Raw genomic sequence first — 5,573 nt, 5'->3', positions numbered from 1 at the left:
GGGAGCCACTGCTATATATATATATGTATATATATATATATATATATAAATGTGTGTGTGTGTGTCTGACTTAGAGAGCAAAAAGAAACTAAAGGGAAACAAGGGTGGACAACACAGATGAACCAAGTCGTAATTAAAAAGACAAAAAGAAGAGAGATTTAACTCCACTTTCTTCTTTTTTAATTTATTTTTTGCATCTTCTTTCCTCTCAGTGATTCCTTCTGAAGTCTAACGATTTTAGTTTTTTTTTGTTAGGTTCGATCACGTGTTCGGTTAGTTTGCTTTGGTCCGCACCAGAGTGGAAAAGTTGACTTTGTCCCTTTTGGTTCGTTTTAAGTTCACACCAGCCAATTATGAGCCAACCTGGTCTTGTAAACAAGAGTCACATGGACTCACAAGGAGCTCATTTATTGGACAGAGTTTTGGCAACCTATCATCCTGCCAGGTCAGAGAGGGTTTAACTCCCGCACCGCTAACCTCGGCATATCACAGCAATTTACCTCCTTTGGAGTTTGAAAGTCAGTTGACAACATATTAAAAAACATCAGAATTGGAGCATCAGTCCAGACTTTTAGTCCAGGATCCAGTTAGTTCTGCTCGACTTTCAAAACTTGCCCGCTATCAGATGTCAACATTTGTCTCCTTGTGCTCGTAAAATCTTTTATTTTGAGTTGTTTCCCGCAGAGTTTGGATTACATTTTTACTCCTATGAAACCACTGTGAATTTTGCTTGGATGGTTCACAAAAACTGAATGAAAAGACATTTATTTATTTGCAGAACACAAAAAAAACGTCCCAAGTAGATACATTCTGACTCAGATAAATTGAATCAAGTTCTCCATGGTTATTTTCAGGGATTAAGAGTGTCGCTAAACTGGTCTAAGTTGACTTAAGTTGAATATCTACACACTATTTGGCTTCTCTGTTTGAGTGTAAGCAATTTTTACTAGTGGTCCAGTGGCCAAATTACAGAAACTCCCTATTTTAAGTTAAATTTAATTCAATTCAATTCAATTCAATTTAAGTCCTAACTCTAATTACCATGGTTAACAGATAAGATAGTTTCTGTTATACGGCCCCAGGTGAAGAATATGAACCTTGCGGCCACTGTCACTGGATCCGGTTCTGCTGCGGCTGCAGAAGATGATCCACTACCGTTCCAGTTGGTGTGGCAATGTACCGGCTCTTTTCGACATTCTGCTATCTTCATGTGCTGGGTCTGTTTTTTTCCCCCAGAGCAGCTTGTGTCTCTGGAGCATGAAATTCATATTCAAAATAACAAATCACATACAGGTAGAAAGGTTGTCGCGTTAAAGTGCAGCCACAAGGCATCTGTTACCACATCTAGAGCTGCAAATGTGTATTTATGCTTGTAAAACACATAAAAAGTGCTGAAGAACAGAGGCCCAACCGGATTCATTGGACACTGGCCGATAAATACACCAAAGCTGATTGTCTGTGAGATACTAAAATTTACTATAAGTTCTTGTGGAAAGTGTTTCATAGCTGTTGTTATGACTCATCCAAGTCCTGCTTTCATTCTAATATCAGTAAAAAAAAAGTGTTTAAGTAGTTGTTATTTTACGTATTCAGCTGTTTAGGGGGAATGGTTGGGTTGGGTTCTAGCTGTTTACATTAAAAGAAATTGCAAGTTACCACCTACTTTTGTCTAATACCTGCTGAAAAGGTGTCTTCACACACAAGGCGAAGAAAACTTCCCAGGTTTCTTCCCTTTAGATGATACAAATTGATGCTAATAGGTGACAGTTTGACTTGATGGTTCAGCTTGGTCGAGACATTTGCACTCAAACCAAGCGCCAGAAACGTTAAGGGACAAACTATAGCTACTGGATTGTGGTTTTCCACAATTGTATGACTTTACTTTTCTAATGACGAATGAAGACAAGGAAGTCTAGGCCAAAAATCAGTGAAACATTTAACGATAAATACCAAATAGGCTAGTCATATAGACCATGCTTGTTGTTTTCAAGCTAAATATGTAAATACGATCAAATTTGTGCAAATAAAAAAAAATCCCAGTGCTTTGAGTCTGAATGCATTTGATGCCTGTTAAGACTGTTTTGTGTTAATATATCAAAATAGTTTTATATATTTGAAAGAGCTTTAAACAACCTGCTGATGTAAGTCTACAAGCCTCAAAACGGAAAAAGCTTTATTTAGACAATCCTGTTGTCAGTTGCTGTTTTCAGTGATTGTTTTAGTTTATTAATTTTCCAAAAATGCCTTCATACTGCAAATTTGTCTGTAAAACACTGACTCTGTCTCTGTTTTTGCCCGATGTTATTGCTGTAAGTAAATGTAACGTGCCTTTAGCTTTGCTGCCTGGACATACAGTAACACTTGCTGCTGCTGAAATGTTGACTCGTGCCTCAGCATGAAACTATACAGAGATCAGTTGGGTATTTTATATTCCAGTTGCCTTTATGAAGCTTAAAGCACTGTTGCTGTGGAAGTGAAAGCAAGTATTATTTTAATGTTTAAATGTTTTAAATGGTAACTCAGCACTGAATTAAATGGGGAAAAACTTCTGCTGCACTGATCTCTGATGGGTTGAAACTTTTAGCCACCTTTCACTTCTGGCCACACCCCAATCAGTGATGTCACAACATATTTTCCATCAGCTGCAGAGGGCAAAGTACCTGCTGTGACATCACTGATAGGGGTGTGGCCAGAAGTGAAACTCAGAGTTCAGTTCAGAATATGTTTCTTTCCATTATCTTGTGTTAAAAGTGAAATACTCTGCACTACGCTTCAGCTTTAAACAGGAGCATCCTTCTGCTGTTACTGCTACTGTAATAAACTCCCGATGCCATAAAACTGCACTAAACAATAACGTGTAGGGAAACATGTCTTGGTGAAACTGGTTTTAAATCCAGTAAATGGTGGTTGATCATGACTGACAGTATTGGTGATATTTTAATGTTTTCTGGGAGGCACAGACTGAATGTATTCTAAACACAATGTGTATTTGACTTCTTATCTACAAAGAGCAATACTGTGTGCACTGCATTATGTGTCGGTATTATCAATAAAACTGCATTTCTGATTAGCGAATAGTGTGTTTCTTTACGTGATTCTGTATTAGTAAGACTACTTCGAGACTACTTCAATCACTAAACTCAACCTGCCTATATTTGAGACAGGCCTTTAATTACACAAAGATGGTAAATACTATAAAAACAATTATTTAGACCAGTATGAATATTAGCTAGAATTAGAATAACAGCTACGAATCATTAATTAAATTTTATACTTTGGTCCTTAAACATCACACTCGAGGCAGTTAAGGAAAAAGGTTTGTCCTCAAAAGTCAATCAAATCTGATTATATAGACAACTGCTATTCTTCCTCTGCACTTCATTTTACAAGTTAGTTAAAAAATGATAAGTCATAGAAATAAAGAAATTACTAAGTAGCATGAAGGGAACAAAATGACAATACCTTTAATTCTTGAATTCTCAATTTTTCAGATGTCCATTGAGAATAAACGTCTAAATATCTGCATGCTCCTATAAGTCCAGAACTTGCCTGAGAATCCCCAGATTTTTCCTTTTAATGCAAATGTTAATTTTCCCATAGATAACTAACTTGAAAGTCCTTTTAGCCACTGGCTAAGAGAAATCTTTGGAGTATTTTTCAAGAATACGGTTCTCACAACTGACATAGAGTAGGAAATAAACCAAATAAATATAACTTGGGACACAAAGGAAGATCATCATTAAGAATATGAGAAACATAAAACCTCAAAAATCTTTGGTAACAAGATTTTCCCATGAAGTCGCTTTATCGTCTTCATATTTACTTTACACTGGTCAGGGATGTTTGGATTTAACTAATGTGACTTACATGGAGTTCAAGTTCTCATTAACCAATTTTATTACAGTAGTTTGAACCTTAAAGCTTGACAGTGTAAACAAATATGTTTCCACTCTTCCTTTATTATTTCTGCTCCAATATTATTACTCCAACCTAGTCCTCTACTTCCTGATGAGTGAGGGAGTATTGGATCATTTTAGTTGGCGCCATGATCAGTAATTTCGGTTCAAGTTTCATTAAAATTGCATTGGTTTGGTGAAGTTCCATTCCAAGTTGTAAAAATCTGTGTAAAATCTACCTACACCACAGTTTAATAAACGTATAATGGTGTAAAAAGCATTTATTTTCTTGCAATCGAGTATTCATTTTCCCAGAGAGCCATGCGAGTGCTGAAGGTATATTTGTGTGTATTTAAGATAAAGACTTGAATTAATGCGTAAGTATGCAGATTAAACGTGTGTTTAGTTCACTGACCTTGGTGCGAACCCGCAACGTCTGCAGAAGTTGGACCGAAAATTCTCTGACCGACTCGTCTCCTGAGCTCCCACAACCCTAAATTATTACTCAGCCGTCCCACCTCTCCCTCGTTTCCTCCCTCCTTCCACTCGCACGTCCCTCTCGATACCACAGCACTCCCATCCTCTCATCTTTCTTTTTTCCTTTACTTGTCCATCTGATGTTCTCCCTTCTGCTCCCTTTCTCAGGGGTGTTGTTATGGTCAACGTGAACTGCAGGTGAACCTCTGACCACAGTGTGTGTGTGTGTGCACGCAGTGTGGGTGGGCTGTAGCGGTGGTCTGTCCTCGCTCCTCCATCTCTCTCATTTTCTTTGACCTTCGCTGTTTTCCTCCTCTTCCTCCCCCTCTCCAAACACACCTCTTCTCCTCCTCACCCTGCCCTGACCTCCCTCCCTTTTACCTCCTCCAGCATTTTCACTCCTTATCACTTCCTCATTTTGTGTTCTTTGGCCGTGTTCACACCGCAGCTGATTTCAGTCTCTCTAAACTTTGATGGTTTTTAATCTGAAAATCGAAAGAAAACTTTGACATGAAAGTTATTTTAAGAAAGAAAATCCATCACATTGAACAGTTATTTGCCTTTCTTATACAAAGACGTGATGAGTTGTGGTCTTCACTGTCTAAATCTATTGTACAAGACAAGGTAAAAAGTATTTGAACAACAAACAACGATACAAACATGATAAAAGATAAAACATAAAATATAAAGTGCTCCAGGCTCTAAAGTATCATTCATGTTATGTTTTGTCACGTTCTTCGTTTCCCCCGGAAGTTAGATCGACTAATGGCATGTAGGAAACCCACTGTTACTGGAATAAAATGACAGATTTCTCTGGGTTTTTACAGAGTTGTTAACATTTCAGTTCATTTAAGTACACAGCTGAAGAAAATATATAACATACGTCTGGCATTTTTAAGAATGCTGTCCCTAATTAACTATTTTCCTAGTCGACTAGTAGTTGTTCCATCCATGTATCCAATAGTAGAATAGTTGTTAATTAATAATTTAATAATTTAAATACATATATCTATATTTTATAACCCGCCTGTTAAAAAGCGGTAATGATTCTGAATGTGTCAGAACAACCAGCGAGGAGACTGAACACATCGACTCGTTGTTCAAAACACAGAACAAATATCTTCCAAATTCACAAAAACTAAACTCCCGCTGTCTTCGAGCCTCCCAGTCTGGGTACAGACAGCTAAGCAGGGACCGCAC

The sequence above is a fragment of the Morone saxatilis genome, unplaced genomic scaffold (genome assembly GCF_004916995.1).
Source record: "Morone saxatilis isolate NCDOM2014 unplaced genomic scaffold, NCSU_SB_2.0 Contig4, whole genome shotgun sequence".
In the NCBI taxonomy this organism is placed as follows: Eukaryota; Metazoa; Chordata; class Actinopteri; family Moronidae; genus Morone; species Morone saxatilis.
The sequence above is the reverse complement of the archived record's forward strand: the minus strand, read 5'-3'. Positions refer to the sequence as shown.